Raw genomic sequence first — 17,517 nt, 5'->3', positions numbered from 1 at the left:
ACCATGCATGCTCGCTCTTTTCAACCATAACTCAGGCAGTCTGAGGTGAGGTAGGTTTCGTTTTTAATTCAATATTTAATTTATTATCTTTCATTTTTTTTATTTCATTAAAATTATTTGCTCAATGGTTTACATACTCTCGACTTTGGTGTTTATCCACACTGGCTTGTCCCTGTTGATGAAATTTATTTTTGTTCTTGAATGGTGTGGCAGGTTGACCTGAAAAAGATCTTGATTTGGAGGTGAAGGAAGAAAGATCATCACGCATAATCACAGAGGGGAAACATCAATCAACAAACTCCAGCACGGTGTGTATTAGAGGAAGAGAAGACATGTGGTGATCAACTTTCTCAAGTTCCAGAAAGGTCCATAGGCATAGAAAGGCCCATTTAAACTCTTCTCAGTCTTCCTTCCAATTATATATTTGTGGTTTGTTGTGTAAATTATGTTTATTTTGCTTGTTCAGTAACTGTAGTGTAACTTCTTCACTCTCTCGTCTTTCAACGTATACGGATATATCCACTCTATGAGACTTTATAGTTTCTTTTTGAGAATTCAGGTCAATAGCAGAGATTGTAGAAAGACTTTTACACGTAACCATTTCTAAAATATTGTAACGAATTCGCGCCCACCGGCGTGCGAACGACCGCTTTTCACTAATGGTAGCCGCTCGCCCACCGGACGGACAATTCAGTCATAACCTTCCGGAACAACGCCGGAACACTGTCACGGGTGGGTCTTCAACCCCACCACGGCCTAGCCAATTTTCTACCTGCACAAAATAGGGTCAATCGACGAATATCGATATACCTAAGTACCTGCGCGGGTAGCCAACCGGGAGACCGTACCTCGACACAGGTCGGCTTGGACACGAACCGCTCAAGCCGTCCGTTCCGTTCTGCAGTGATAACCGAGCGGGTATTATCGCCCGACCTCACCGGATCCAATTCTATTTAACAGGTATTTAAAACCCAACTAATATTCCAAGATGCAATATGGCGTTCCAATGGGGGAAAAGACACAACGAACGGGTTACATTTAGACCAGCACATTTATTTTACACAGCACATATATACAGCCATGCAATCAATGCAGGTATTCAAAAACACGTATACAGGCAAACAATCATGCACGGGACGGGGGCAAAGACACGAGCAAGGTGAAAGCACAACGACCGTCTATAAGCAATCATTGAGTCACTTAACAGTTTTTACTTACAGGACACGGCGCCACCAACATTCATTCAAAAGGAAAGAAAAGGCCACCCCCAAAGACGAGGGCACCAGACAGGGTCCGTAGACCTTTATGGCGTGGAGACTGGTTGACCGAACGGACCCCACGAGACTGTTGCAGGTTACCTGCACCCTCGTGGTGTGATGGTGGGCGAGCTCTCTCCGGCGCTCTCCTCCCGGGTGTGCAGGCTGCGTGGCAGAGCTGCAAAGTGGCGCCTCCCATCCGCGTCCTTCGCGCCTCGACCCGGACCACTGCACACAACACACACGACTTGGCGCGCCCAAAGAGAAGGCACCACCTCAACGATGACAAAAATCCCCCACCAACAACAACAACTACTCTTTACTTGGCATCCTGCGCGCCCTTATATCCCCCAGTTCGAACACCTCGCTCCTCCCCGTTTATTGCTCCACCCCCCCTTCCAGCTCCTGCGGGAAGCTTCCAGAAAAGGGGCGTGCCCTCTCGCCCCCTCCCCGCGCGCCTCACGGGGGCCGAGAGAATCATTCTTGACACAGGTCCAGGGAGATTCATTCCCCCAAAATCAGGCCCCTCCTTCACATGACCTTTGACCCGCATCGCACTTCCTCCACACCAAAGCGCGGGAAAATCCGTGCGCCACCGATAGAGAGTTGTGGTTTGAGGAGATCGTGGTTGTTGTGGTTTGAGGCGATCGTGGTTGTTGTGGTTTGAAGCGATCGTGGTTGTTGTGGTTTGAGGCGATCGTGGTTGTTTTGGTTTGAGGTGATCCTGGTTGTTGTGGTTTGAGGCGATCGTGGTTGTTGGTCAAAAATAACGAGAGTAAAGAAAAACGGCTAACTGAAGATTCACAGTCCTGATAACACGAATATATCCCATTCAACAATGGTGAGGAAATCTAACTGAACACAGACTTATCGATCTAACTGAACCAAGGACCTTTATGGTGTTCTGCGAATTTCCACAGCCGTAACACTACCTCCTCCCCTCTTTACAGACTCGTCCCGAGTCGTCGAATTTTCGTGTGCCATCATTTGTAAGTTTCCCCTCGTACGTTTTACCTTTGGATCCCTGAGTGCGACATTTAGTGTATTTGTGTCCCAAAAATAAATAACCTACGGGCTGAGTAACTAACTAAACAAACCGACTCATACAGACGACTTAAATAAATTGCCGGCGCGACGACAAACATGCAGGGGGCGCAACTCATGTACAATGTTACCCTTAACTTATAATTTTACACTAAACCATGGCCCAGGACTGATGAACTCTGTGGGGAAAACAGGGAGCCAGGCTACTCACACTCAGTCTCTGGCTCATTCGTCAACTGCAGGTTTGAACACAAGCGGTGCACGGGCCGCACAAATGCCTACTCCGTGTGCAGATGGATGGATGGAACACACGGTGCATGGGCTGCCAATGCAGTCCCTTGATGCGGCTGCCTACAGGGCAGTCTCTGCAGAACGCGCGATGAGCTGACTCATGCAACAAAACGGTGCACGGGCTGCCAGTGCAGTCCCGTGATGCGGCTGCCTCCAGGGCAGTCCCTGCGGCACGCACGATGATCCTGGTGCACATGGTAATGAATGGGTCAAATGCAAAAAAGAAGGGCGAGCAGGCATGGGGTCAAGGCAGAGGCAGGCAGACAAGGCATGGCAAGGCAAGACAAGGCCGTTGTAGCAAAACGGGCTGATGGTGAAGCTGACCGGCACAGGTCTTGTAGTAAACAGCCGGCAGATGAATGACTGGCACAGGCCTTGCAGTAAAACAGCCGACAGATGATCCGACCGGCACAGGCCTTGTAGCAAAACAGCTGGCAGATGAAGCTGGCCGGCCTCTTGTCTTGTACTGGAGGTTATTGGAGGGAGTGCGGTGGTGCTGGCCACTCGGAAGGCGGGCTCGGACCTACCCTACTGTCTCCCTCCCAACCTATCACCTTTGCCTGTCTCTGTCCATACCCACCCCCTGAGTTTGCAAAACAAATTTATCCTCAACTTATTTTTTTTGTTTTATTTTATTCTTTTTTATTGTCCCCACTATAAATTAATCTCCCTAACCCCCTTTATCGTCTCTGTCCGGCTAACCTTTCGTCATCTAGCCTACTCCCAACCCCTACGTTCCCTTCCTGGAGGGGAATAAGGGAGAGCTCGTGTCCTGTGTCGAGGCCCAATTAAGCCTCTGAATGGCCTCCTCAGATTTCAGCGATCTAACCCAAGGTGGGTCCAGCGGCCCACAACGAGAGCGAAGGGATGGATGGTGCAGAGGGGTACACTTCTCTATCTACCCTCAGGTTATTAACCTTAAACTACCACGGGGCTTTCCAAAAGCGCCTCTCGCTTCAACTGCTGGTTCTACAAACCAAGATTCCCATCGCCTGTGTTGGTGTCCTTACAATATTGGGCCTCGCCCTCCAATTTTCCCTCATGCCCTTGCACGGTTTCGTGGCTGGGACGCATGGCCTCCTTGGCAGGAACTACCCTCTGCCAATTCTCCAACGATGGCACCCCCGGGCACTACAACTGTCTCCGAGCCTACCAGCTCCCTAAACACCAGGGAGTGCCCTCCCTGGCGACTCCCCTGAAACGCTCACGTGGCAGGCTGGCACCCCGGGCCCCTTCCCTGGGTGCCCGTACCCAATGCACTGCCCACGCGGCCAATGGCGCCTCGGGCCCCGCATCATGCGGGCCTCCCGTACCCACTATGCTATCCCGGCCCCACATGGGCCCTTGGCCTACCGCGGCCGACTAGCCCGGTGCCCGGTGTACCCACTCAGCGATACTCACCGTTCGCAACCACGCTCCCAGCCCGTCAACAGGGCTCCTGCACCCCTCCAAACGGGTTTCGAGCCTACTTCCCCACCAACAGCAAAACGACCTCCATTTTGTCAATTTCACTAACCCACTAACTCACTTTACACTGACCCTGGGGTCCCTTGGGTGGGAGTCACTCCTTCCCCCAATCACCCATCGCACCATGCATTCCACATTCACTCCATACACACAGGCCCGCTGGCCTCACTCACTCAACATGTTTCCACTTCACTCTTCAACTCTCACACTCCATCGCTGAACTCAGCCATCCTTCTGACTACATCCCTTGACTACCTCATGCTCCCTCATCATCCCTTACAATATAGCACATTCCATTTAACACTACGTAGCTAAGCTACATCCCCCTCTACACACTCAAAGTCTGTCACTGTCCTCAAATCCATTTCCCATCCTAAATCTGACCTAAAATCCCTCTAACTAATCCATTCCACGGGCTCCATGAGGACTTATCCCTGCCCCATGGAGCCGGTCCAGCGAAGCTACCCCTTCCCACTAACTAGTTGTATTCTGTGCCCAGGAAGGGGGTCTTCCACCCCTTGCCCGGGAATCCTGTTCACCCGAAGCGAGGCTTGCTTTTTTTTTTCTTCTTTTTTTTCTTATGCGAACACCAGCGTGGTGACTCGCAACCTTTGCACTAGCGTGGCAATTCACAGCCGCGCACCTTTCCCGTGACGTCATGGCAGCTGTTTGCACCTTGTCCTTTCTTGGACGGCAACATCCGGCAGGGATTTCCTTCTGCCGGATTCCAACCATGCAGCCACGACGTCACTCTGCACATCCAAAGCAAGCCTCGCGTTTCGAGGGGTTCCCCACGCGAGCACATGTGCTCTGTCCGTCCGTAACCTGTGCAGTGCACTCTGCGAACAGAACGCACTGCGCACGACACATGGAGCTTCACACACATGCCCGCCTGGAGAACCCATCCGTTCCAAATTCCTATCCCAGCCTACCTTCTGTCCGTCCGCGGGATCGGCAAACATCCACCGCTGGCGTTTACGGACCAGGTTTCACTCCCGCAGCCGCGCACGTGGCGGTCTCGTGCGAAGCACGGCACGAACCTCGCGCCTGCTGTTCTGCAAACCCGGCACGGTCCCCAAAACAGCTACGGCCGCTACCCGGCTTTTGTCCCTCAGGTGTCGCAGTCGTCGTCGCCATTCCACATGCTCTCCTGCGTGCCACGATGCTTACACACCGTACCATTACACTCGCACTCGGACATGCGGGTGTGTGTTCCCGCATGCCAATCGTCATTTCACTCTCATACCGCCACCTCAGACATGCTGTCGCTCTCACACATCGCTGTTCACTCACGCATGCCATTTCACTCACACACGCGGCCTCTTCCACACGTGGGGTTTCTTTCATACACGGGGTCTCTATCAGACCCACCTTTTCACTCACGCTCGCTATCTCCGCCATACATGCCGCTTCATCCACACACGGGGTTTCTTTTACACACGGCGTGCTGGAAGGCCCGCATTTCGGCACACTCGCAACCACGCACACCATATTACTCACACACGCGGTCCCTTTAACACAACGCCTTTCACTCACGCTATGCGCGCGTTGTAGCACGCATTTCGCCACACTCGTGAACACGCATTTCGACACCACACACACCGGAACAACCACGCTGGGAAATCGTGTCACCACAAGGGTTCCCGGGGCCTCCATAACCCCCAAGCTCGGTGTGCACTCGTCCACAGCACTCGCCCCCTCTACCTCGCAAAGCTTGACCGGACCCACCTGGTCATGATCAGCTTAAAGGGGGAATATTCCCTCCCGTTGTTCCTGAAGAGGGCTATGCTGCAGCTTGCACCGGGTCATCAAACATTCTGTGAGCTCCCCCTCATCGTCCCTTGCTAACTCTGTGTATGTGTGCTCGTCTTTCACCCCGTCTTTATCGTGTAGTCTCTCTTCCTGCGTCTCTGCCAACTCCGTTACCTCCGTCTCTTCCCTTGTTATCCGTGTCTCTGTCACCATTAATTTTTCCGTCGTAGTCACCTCCACATGTCTCGTCCTACACATCTCACAAATTATTGTGACCTCCCCCGCCTCCATTGCGGGGCCGACAGCCGTTGCACTCCCTAAATAAGAACAGAGTTCAATTTGTTCGACCACTTTATTAGCGTGGAACGACAATAATCAAACAAGTATTGAACAGGTTGAAACACCCACAACATCCCTGGCTCCAGCTCAGGCTGCGCATGCGCACTGGCACAGGGGACCGTCAATATGTAGAAGTACCGTAAAGTACAATGTTCTCTATCTCCCTCCGAGTCTATGATGTTAATAGATAAAGGCTGAGAAAATATTAAGTTTAATGAATGAACAAAAGTTTATATCGCCCATCGTGTGACTATTCCATGGAGTAGTCCTTGTGCCAGGCAGGCACGCTGGTCGCTCTGGTGGATCGGCGTTGACCTATTGCTGGTGCTGGTGGTGTCACATCGGGCCCCAGTGGGGATGGGGCTCTTGGGGTTTCAGGGGCCGATGGTGGCGTCTGAAGGATCGCGCGCCTCGGTGTGCCTCAAGCTGGTGCTGCTGGCGTGTCTGAAACGGGTGTCGTCTTGCGCCGGGATATGCATACTGACGTCAGTGCCGGCGTGGGCCCCGTTGGCGTCGCAGATGTCACGGGTTCGCTGTCGAGGTCAGGCAGTTGCGGTGTTACAACGGGTGCAGGTACAGTGATGCGGGTTGCTAGATCATCATAGATAGACCGGGGTGGCAGCTGGTCATTGCGAACTGGGCTAAACTTGCGCAGGAATTTCCTGTTCCGAAGTGTGATTCTGCCCGAGCCGTCGATCTTGATCACGTATTGGTCGTGTTGGCATACCTCCACGATACTGCCTGTCTTGTCCCATTTTTTTGGGTGGAATCCTGTCTGGTTCTGTACGTGGACTAGGTCCCCTACAGCAAGTGGCGGAAGGCGTTTGGTGTGTTCTGCCCAGGTGTCGGCTGTGCGGATATGACGTTTGCGGAGGGCCTCCTCCCTCGCTTTCAGGGTCTCATGCCAAGTGTCGTGCGGTCTGTACTTCCCGGGGATAATTGGGATGAAATCGCGTATCGGGCGGCCGAAGACACACATTGCCGGGGAGATCTTCGTGTCAGGGTCAGGCGTGTTACGATATTGTAGTATCGCTCTCTGCACAGCGTCAGTGTTAAGTTCTCCCTGCGGGCTGGTGTTGTCCGTGATAAGTCGTTTCATTGTCTTAACTCCAATCTCCGCGCGACAGTTGCTGTGAGGGAAGGCCACCGATGACAAGCGTGGTGTACGCCCCATCTGTGCAGGAATGACCTGGTCTCGGTGGAGGTGAACTCCGGTCCCCCATCCGACGCGAGCTCTTCTGGTGTCCCGTACGTCATGAAGGCGCGACGTAAGTGGTTTATGAGTCCGGCGGCGCCACCCGTCGACTTTGAGATGATCGGCCAGTTCGATTATCTGTCCACCATCACAAGGTAGTGTGCACCCCTGTGTACAAAGAAGTCCGAGCACACTGCCTGAAAGGGGTAAACGACCGGAATAGGTGGAGTTGGTGGCGCTCCAGGCTGTGATGGTGCCATCCGGTGGCAGTGTTCGCAGTTTTTCCGAGTGGCGCTGATGTCGGCCGACATGCCTGTCCAGAATACAGAGGATTCTGCACGGGCGGTCATCATTGATACGCCCTGGTGGGCAGCGTGTAGGGCGCTCAGCACATCGCCGTGGAGTGAGCGTGGTATGACTACTCGGTCCTTGTATAGGATCACTCCATCTGTCGATGTAATGTTCTCGCGGTACTGGTGATAGTCGCGAATTGTCTCTGGCATCTCGATTTTTGAGTCGGGGATGCCGTTCATTGTCATTCCCTCCAATATGTGCATATCGCCATCGCTGCTGGTGGCTTCCCTGACGCGATCCCATGTTACTGATCGCAATGATTCGAGGCCCGCGGCACACCATGCCAGGTTGTCCTCCTCGACGTCGTCGTCATACTCCGGCTCAGTTTGGCGTAGGAGGGACAGGACGTCGGTGTGCGTGCTTGGTTGGAGGTGGGTCGCTATGGTGGCATTGTCATCTGGAAGGTTCATGAGTGGAGGTCGCATGGTGCCAACCGGCCTGCGCGACATGGCATCTGCCGCCTTGTTCTTCATGCCCGGGATATGCATGATGCGGAAGCGATAACGCAGGGTCTTCTCCTTGAGGTTCCTGAGGCGGGGGTTGGGTATGTCGTCAAGTGCTCTGTCCGAAAGGAGTTTCAGCAGTGGTTTCTAGTCTACCAGTCTACCGCAACGATCAGGTTCTCGCAGCCCAGTACGAAGTAGCGCGCCTTGTCCAAGGCGTCCACGACTGTGAGAGCCTCGCCCTCTATGGGCGCGTATCTGGATTCTGCCGTGTGTGTAAATCTGCTGCCGACCAGGGTTATTTTCCATCCATCAGTACAGCAGAATGGTCTAACTGGCACGCATCGGCAGTGCTTTTAAAGCAACCAGAATCCGATTCCCTCCTTCGACCAGTCCGTGGCGATGCATGTTGGCTTAGTTTTGTCAAGTATACGGACACCGTGTTCGATTTCTTGTACGATCACGTCTTTCGACTCGCAGAATATGTCCTCTAACTCCATGGACCACTGGAAGCGTTCTCCACTTTTCAGGAGCTTCCGGAATGGCTGCATTCGTTCGGCCATACTAAAGGCGTATGCCACCTGGTTGACAAGCCCGAACCACGATCTGACGTCGGTGATGTTACGCGGTTGTGGGAAATCGTGGATTGCTTCCAGGTAGCGGCTGAACGGTCGCACGTCGGTCATGGTGATGGTGAAGCCCGCGAAGTCCACCGTGGGTGCGCTGAAGACAAACTTCTCCGGGTTGAGGATGATTCCATTCCGGCCGCATATATCCAGCCATTGGACCGCCTGGAAGTAGCTCCCCTCAATCGTGTCTGACCATAGTAGCGTGTCATCTACGCACTTGGTCTTGTTACCAATGTCCGCGACGATCTCATCGTATCGTCGTGAGTAACCGTCCCCCGATGCCATATACCCTTGTGGGGCAGATAGGTACCGGTAGCGCCCCCATGGAGTGATGAAGGTCGTCTTGTGGCGGTCGTCCTCGTGTAGGCGGACGCTATGGTAACCGTTCCATGCGTCGAATACTGTCTTGCGCTTCCCGTTAGGTACGTGTCTCGCCTGGTGGAACGGGGATTGGGTGTGGTGGGTCTCGCGGAACGCATGCTTGTTCAAGGCCTGAAAGTCGACGGTGCGTCGCGGCTTGCCATTCTTTTTCGCGCAAATTACCATGCGGTGACACCATGTCACCGGCGTGCCGACGGGTACTTCCTCCAACACGCCGAGCCGAACGTCCTGGTCGAGGCCTGCTTTTACCTCATCTTGCCAATGTATGGCCACGGAGATGGGAGTGTGATGGGCAACCGGTGTCGCGTTCTCACTGAGCATAAGACGTAGTGGCGGGCCGGTCATTCTCGGTAGTGGCTGGTGTGGGCACGTGTTGAATGTGCTCTGAGCATACATCCTGAGTAAATGTGACTGTAGTGCCTCTCTGTTGGCCTCGGTCGCTGGCATGGGGAGTGCGGTCGGCTTGGTCGGCGGCTCCGCGCATCGCGGGCAGTCGCACAATTCCGAGGTCGTCAGATTCACCTCTACGAGTGTCGGGAATCTGTCCGAGATCATTCCCAGGTCCATGCAGGCCGCGCGGGAGAGGAATATGCGGTCTGAAGAGTCCGTCACGTACTCTATCATGTCCTATCACTCTATACTCTATCATGTCCTTTAATGGCATGTCCTGGTTCTTCTCACCGAGTAGGTCAAGTTGTATTGCTTGGTCCGCGATGCTACGGGCAACCACGTTGCGCAATATCTCTTCTGTGAAGTCGTTGACCTGATCGCACCCCGCCTTGGTGCACTTCATTTCATACTTGCACGTGTCCGCCTGCCCCTTGATGCGGGCGTGGAACGACCGGACGGGCTCCTCGTGTCCCTGCCGCATGTTAGACAGGGCCACTCGAGCTACCATCGTGTTCTCCGTCCGGACGGCGAGCGCCTTCATGGCGCCGAGGACGTCTTCTTCATCGCTGCCCACGAGGCTCCTACCCGCCGCGCGAGTGAGGTCCTTTCTCAGCTCCTCCTCACAGCACTCCAGTAGCTGTGCGACTATGTCGGGTCCGACAAGCTTAGTACCTGTTTTGTATTCGCCCCAGCGGGTTATGAAGTACGACCAGGCCTCGCCCGTTCCGGCCAGTGCTATGGAGGGACGCTTGAGTTTCTCCATCTTGGAATTCGAGCTCGCCGCTCTCGGGGCGGCGACGTGCACAGTGGCATGTATACTCAACATGGCGGCCACCACTGCCGCCTCTGCGTGTGTAGCCATATAGTCACAACCCTCGATCGGGCACTCTGCTTCCACCGGCGCCATAGGAACAGTTATTCTGGAGTAAACGTTCTATTTTCGGTGATGCACACGTGTGTACAGTGTCCTGGGGGCGAAGATTGGGTACAGTACACGAGAAATCCAAACTCACTGTCGACGTTCTCGTGGTCCGTTTTCACCCAGTCGTGTCCTCCTCAGCACCGACGATCCTTACTCGACTGCATCAAGTTGTTTGATTATAAATAAGAACAGAGTTCAATTTGTTCGACCACTTTATTAGCGTGGAACGACAATAATCAAACAAGTATTGAACAGGTTGAAACACCCACAACATCCCTGGCTCCGGCTCAGGCTGCGCATGCGCACTGGCACAGGGGACCGTCGATATGTAGAAGTACCGTAAAGTACAATGTTCTCTACTCCCTCCCAGCTCATTCGCTCCCACACGTGGCGCCGGCATTTTGAGCTCCACTGCCCGCGTTTCACTCCTCGCAATTGCCCTTATGCCTCTTATGCCGCCTGCAGGCCTCGGCCTATTTGCTGCATCTCACCCCGCATTTCCTTTATTTGTTTTTTCGCTTCGTGTGCATTTTTTTTTTCATTTCGTTGTTTATTTGTTGCATATCCCCACTCCTTGCTTGTCTAAACATTTCCACCATCCGTGCGATGACCGATGGCTCCAGCAGGGCCGATCCGCCATTATCGGTCGCGGTCTCGCTGGGGGCCAGGGAGGGATTTTAACGGAGGAAAGGGGGGGGGGGTCGACAGCCGCGGCTGCCGCCGCCGCGCCCATTTTGGGTTCTGGGTTCGATTGTGGGGAGGCGGGGGGGGGGGGTTGTTCCTGCACATCAATGTCCTACTCGGGGATTTCATCCTGGTCCATGGATCCTACATCAATACACATATCTATTTCTAATCCACCCTGCGCCCGTTCGCCTTGAAACGCCATCTTGTTTGTCGGAATAAATTTTTAAAATGCTCGAAATTTAATGGGAATCGAGGGTCGCTCCACACACCCCTGATCCGATTCCCGTTAATTTGGTTGGAGGCGGGATGGATTTGAATCCCACACTTCTGAACACCAGTGTTACGAATTCGCGCCCACCGGCGTGTGAACGATCGCTTTTCACTAATAGTAGCCGCTCGCCCACCGGACGGACAATTCAGTCGTGACCTTCCGGAACAACGCCGGAACCCTGTCACGGGTGGGTCTTCAACCCCACCACGGCCTAGCCAATTTTCTACCCACGCAAAATAGGGTCAATCGCCGAATATCGATATACCTAAGTACCTGCGCGGGTAGCCAACCGGGAGACCATACCTCGACGCAGGTCGGCTTGGACACGAACCGCTCAAGCGGTCCGTTCCGTTCTGCAGTGATAACCGAGCGGGTATTATCGCACGACCTCGCCGGATCCGATTCTATTTTACGGGTATTTAAAACCCAACTAATATTCCGAGATGCAATATGGCATTCCAATGGGGGACAAGACACGATGAACGGGTTACATTTAGACCAGCACATTTATTTTACACAACACACATATACAGCCATACAATCAATGCAGGTATTCAAAAACACGTATACAGGCAAACAATCATGCATGGGACGGGGGCAAAGACACGAGCAAGGTGAAAGCACTACGACCGTCTATAAGCAATCATCTAGTCATTTAACAGTTTTTACTTACAGAACAGGGCGCCACCAACATTCATTCAAAAGGAAAGAAAAGGCCACCCCCAAAGACGAGGGCGCCAGACAGGGTTCGTAGACCTTTATGGCGTGGAACCTGGTTGACCGAAGGGACCCCACAAGACCGTTGCAGGTTACCTGCACCCTCGTGGTGCGATGGTGGGCGAGCTCTCTCCGGCGCTCTCCTCCCGGGTGGGCAGGCTGCGTGGCAGAGCTGCAAAGCGGTACCTCCCGTCCGCGTCCTTTGCGCCTCGACCGGACCACCGCACACAACACACACGACTTTGCACGACAAAAGAGAAGGCACCACCTTGCCGACGACAAAAAATCCCCCAACAACAACAACAACAACTGCTCTTTACTTGGCGTCCTGCGCGCCCTTATATCCCCCAGTTCCAACACCTCGCTCCTCCCCGTTTATTGCTCCGCCCCCCTTCCAGCTCCTGCGGGAAGCTTCCAGAAAAGGGGCGTACCCTCTCGCCCCCTCCCCGCGCGCCTCGAGGGGGTCGAGAGAATCATTCTTGGCACAGGTCCAGGGAGATTCATTCCCCCAAAATCAGGCCCCTCCTTCACATGTCCTTTGACCTTTGACCTGCATTGCACTTCCCCTACACCAAAGCACGGGAAAAGCAGGCGGGAAAATCTGCGCACCACCGATAGAGAGTTGTGGTTTGAGGAGATCGTGGTTGTTGTGGTTTGAGGTGATCGTGGTCGTTGTGGTTTGAGGCGATCGTGGTCGTTGTGGTTTGAGGCAATCGTGGTCGTTGTGGTTTGAGGCAATCGTGGTCGTTGTGGTTTGAGGCAATCGTGGTCGTTGTGGTTTAAGGCGATCGTGGTCGTTGTGGTTTAAGGTGATCGTGGTCGTTGTGGTTTGAGGCGATCGTGGTTGTTGTGGTTTGAGGCGATCGTGGTCGTTGTGGTTTGAGGCAATCGTGATTGTTGTGGTTTGAGGCGATCGTGGTTGTTGGTCCAAAATAACGATAGCAAAGAAAAACAGCTAACTGAAGATTCACAGCCCTGATAACACGAATAAATCCCATTAAACAACGGTGGGGAAATCTAACTGAACACAGACTTATCGATCTAACTGAACAAAGGACCTTTATGGTGTTCTGCGAATTTCCACAGCCGTAATAATATGCTCTCCATTTCCATTGCTTTCAAACATCTTTTGATAAGACTTGTAAGCTTCCGCATCTTCATATTTTTCCCCAATTAATTTCCAGTCTGCCTCATGGGTAAAATGTTCCATCCATAGAGACTTAGTTGTTTCACCTTGTCATTATTACACATTGCATTGTTCTTATCAGTGACAGTGTTTCTATCTGGTTTCTGAAATATGAGCCACAAATATCGTGGCTTTCCTTCAAACACTCCAAGATTCCACTTGTTAGTGGTTTGGTTCAATTTAACGTCTTGGCACCGTCTCTTCAAGTATGATATGCTTCGCAGTTTCTTTGAGTAAATTCTTCTATTCAACATCTCTTCAATCCTCAGATTAGGAGGATATTCACTGATATACCAAGTTATTTCATTGATGACAAATTTATTCTGATTGACAAAAGCACTAGCAACACCAAAAAGCAGTCTATTTTCATAATCATTTCTTTGTCGTTGAAATCTTATATTTAGTCCACATAGAACATTATCATAATTGCCAAATCCAAATATACCTTTAAGGGTAACTGCAATGGTAAAACTATTACCTGCTTTTCGATCATCTTTATACATTGCCTTTCTTTGACTATAACTGGGGTCTGTGTCTGTGTCCGTTGCTATATCAGGGATAAAACCTTCGACAGCTCCCTTGCCCATTCTATAACTCAATTAATAAAGTGTAAATTTGATTTCAGATGTAGCAGAGACAGAATCAACAACTTTGACTTCTTGTGTTTCAATGTACACTCCCGGTCAAAGTTTTAGAACACCCTCATTTTTCCAGTTTTTTTTCTGAAATTTAAGCAGTTTAATGTCTCAATGTACTCTGAAATTAAAACAAAGAACAAATAAACAATTGCAGGTAAAAATGAAGTCATGGAATCATTTTGTTGAACAAAATTTAAACAAAATTTTTGAATCATCAAAGTAGCCACCTTTTGCAGATGTAACAACCGAACATACTCGTGGCATTCTTTCCACAATGGAAATCAAATATTGTTCGGGAAGTTCTTACCAACACTGTTGCAGAAGTTCCCACAAATCTGTTGCACTTGTAGGTTGCTTTGCTTTCACCCTTCTGTCTAGTTCATCCCAAACCAGCTCGATGGGGTTTAAGTCTGGAGACTGTGCTGGCCATTTCATGATTTTAGGCCTACCGTCTTGTTCTTTTCTTCTAAGGTAGTTCTGACATAGCCTAGAGGTATGTTTTGGGTCGTTACCTTGCTGTAGGATGAACCCCTGACCAACTAGGCAGAGACCAGAGAGTATTGCATGGCGCTGCAAAATGTTGTGGTAGCCCTTTTGGTTCAGGGTGCCAATCACTCTGTGCAAGTTGCCAACTCTGGATCCAGCAAAAGAACCCCAGATCATCACGCTTCCTCCTCCATGTTTGACAGTTGGTGTCACACACTGAGGAACCATCCTTTTGCCCACTCGACAGCGTACAAACACCCTGCATGATGAACAGAAGATTTCAAATTTGGATTCATCGGTCCATAAGACCTTCCAGTTTTCAGTAGTCCACTGGTGGTGCTTCATGGCCCAGGCAAGCCTCTTTTTCTTATTTTGCCATCTTGGCAATGGTTTTCTTACTGCCACTAGACCTGTCAAACCTGCAGCTCAAAGTCTTCTCTTCACAGTTGAAACTGAGACTTCCTTACTTCGACCAGTGTTAAGCTATGCTTGAAGCTGCTGTCCTGTGAGCCGCCTATCACGCAAGTTGTTGACTCTGAGAAATTTGTCTTCTGATTGTGTTGTGGCCTTGGGTCTGCCAGACCTCTTCCTGTCAAAGTTTTCTCCAGTTTCCAAGTGCCTTTTCATGGTGTAGGAAACTGTACTCACTGAAACCTTGGCTTCTTTGCAATTTCTCCAAAGCAAAGACCTTCACTTTTAAGGGTTATAATGGTCTGTCTGTCTTCCTTTGTTAATTGTCTTTTTCTCACCATTATGATAACAATATACTACTTCCTGCAGTGCAATCTTGTCCAAATAATGCTTCAGAGGGCGCAGCAACACAATCTGTTCCAACACTGCTTTTATACAGACAGAGGGTTTGTAACTAATCAACAAAAGTTGGGACACTTGTAGGAATTGTTTGCATCAACTTTCAAGGCTTAATTTACTTCCATTGCTGCAGAATAGCTGCAGCTGCAAACTCATAACTTGTTCCTGAAAAGGACCTTTTTTAACAACTATGAAATTTACATTATTTTTCAGTTTTTGGTAACCTAAACTTTTTTTAAACCTCTTGCAGCTTACCGCCAAGCTTTGTACCATCTGAGGTTATTCACTGGACTTGAACTGCTTAAATTTCAGTAAAAACTGAAAAAATGGGGGTGTTCTAAAACTTTTGACCGGTGGTGTACAAGCGAACGCTATCAAACATTTTCCAGAGGAAATCATTTACGAGTGTGGCATTTGTGTTATTCCCAGCCTCGGTGAATGTAAATTTTAAAAATTACCCCCGTGTGGGGGTGACGGTCATCTCTATAATGTTTTTTACTAATTAATCGATGAACCGTTGCCAGATATCTCCTAAAATGACACACTAGATAGGTTTTGAAAATGGCAACTTTCACAACTTTCGTGACCTCGTGACCTTGACCCTGACCTCGAATCCGGGAAAAAAATATGTCATTGGGTATCACTCATCGACCTCTACCCACATACCAAATTTCATCAAGATCGGAAGTAAAAAGTTTTCTTGGTACTGGGAGATGTTTTGGACCATCTTCCAGGTTACGTGGTGGCCAAACGGGACGGAAATTCAAAAATCTGTCTGGTTAGCTACAAGATAATATTTTTTACTATCATAATCAATAAACAGTTGCCGAATATCTTGTAGAATGGCAGACTAGATATGTTTTGAAAATGGAGATTTTTATAACTTACGTGACCTCGTGACCTTGACCCTGACCTTAAACCCGGACAAAAGTTATATCGTTGTGCAACACTCATCGACCTCTACCCACATACTAAGTTTCATCAAGATCGGAAAGAAAAAATTGTTGACGGACAGACGTACGGACGGACATTTGATCTGGCTTTATTAGGTCATCTCAGTAGAGATGACCTAAAAAGTAAAAAAAAATTATCAGCTAGATTCAAGTCCTGTAAATTTGTTGATTATTTATTTCAAAGCTTTTTGTTCCTTTTGTGTTTCAGCCTGTTCCAGTCATCACATTTACCTTGAAGTAATATTCCTTTTTAGGAGAGTTTGAGATAGTAAAGGTGTCATCCAAATCATAGATACTGTCAATCGCTTCCGTCATTTATACACTAAGTCGTCGACTTACGACCGCGATCGGTTCCGACCGACCAGTCGTAAGTCGATTTGGTCGTAAGTCGGCCAACCTTTATTTTTACCTTTATTTAACAGGTTGAGGTTGAGGAGTAGAAGATTTTACCAGGTTGAGGAGTAGAAGATAATTTCCTCTTGGTAGACATCTTGGGGGTTTGAAGTAAATTTTTTACCGAGACCACGCTGACACGCTAACAATTGCGGGCGCTGGGGCGGAAACTGAGCAGTTTTAGTAGGCGGAGACGCGGAGCAGTCTGGTCGTAAAGTCGTAAAGTGGTCATAAAGTCGATCAGTCGTAAGTTGCATAGGTCGTAAGTCGACGACATACTGTATTTATTTCATAAAAAAACGAATGTCCCACGAAAACTTTTGAAACCCTGACCCAAGTATTTGAATTATTTTCTGTCGTTTTTTGTGGAGGTAGTTGAATTTTACCATTCTTGATTTTTTGAATGCTTGTAATTTATGTGCCTCCTTTTGAGCATCTTTTAAACTCTTTATATCTTTTATACAAGTTTTATACTTCTTTATATACTTTATAGTACCCGCAGCATTTCCCATGGCAGAAGCAGTTTGAGCCTATTCGGTCTTTATGTTTAAAATTTGTTGCATCTATACCCATTAGAGTGTCATTTATCCCATCTCCTTTATTTCTAAATTGATGACTTACACACGATTGTCTCTTTGGGTTATAGTAGCCTCTACCAAAATACTTGTACATACCCTCACCCTGTGGATTATAGTATGGTGAAAGGAATATCCCATTCCCAGCAGAGTCTTCGGTAATAAGTTTATATTTATTCAACTCGTACTTCCTCACAACAACCAATGTATATATTTTTTGGAAAACTTCATGTTGGTGAATTCTAATAGAAATTATTGCTCCATTGAAGGAAGTCAAACGATTATCTTGGTTGGTGATTCTAAAATTTACTCTGGATATGATTTTTCCCGAAAGAGGT

At 49.9% G+C, this 17,517-nt stretch overlaps 1 long non-coding RNA gene across 1 annotated transcript in view; it reads left to right on the top strand.

Annotated features, from left to right (window-relative positions):
• LOC147012887 (uncharacterized) overlaps positions 1-17,517 on the top strand; it is a 94,783-nt gene that overhangs the window by 67,619 nt on the left and 9,647 nt on the right. Inside the window, exon 2 of the long non-coding RNA XR_015051105.1 lies at positions 214-308. This is a non-coding gene — a long non-coding RNA (uncharacterized LOC147012887). The remainder of the gene's footprint in view (positions 1-213; positions 309-17,517) is intronic.

Source organism: Eptatretus burgeri, chromosome 14 (assembly GCF_056783735.1).
Source record: "Eptatretus burgeri isolate ZD-2024b chromosome 14, Ebu_testis_v1, whole genome shotgun sequence".
Taxonomy (NCBI): Eukaryota; Metazoa; Chordata; class Myxini; order Myxiniformes; family Myxinidae; genus Eptatretus; species Eptatretus burgeri.
Note: the sequence above shows the minus strand (reverse complement) of the source record. Positions and strands in the feature narration are given on the sequence as shown.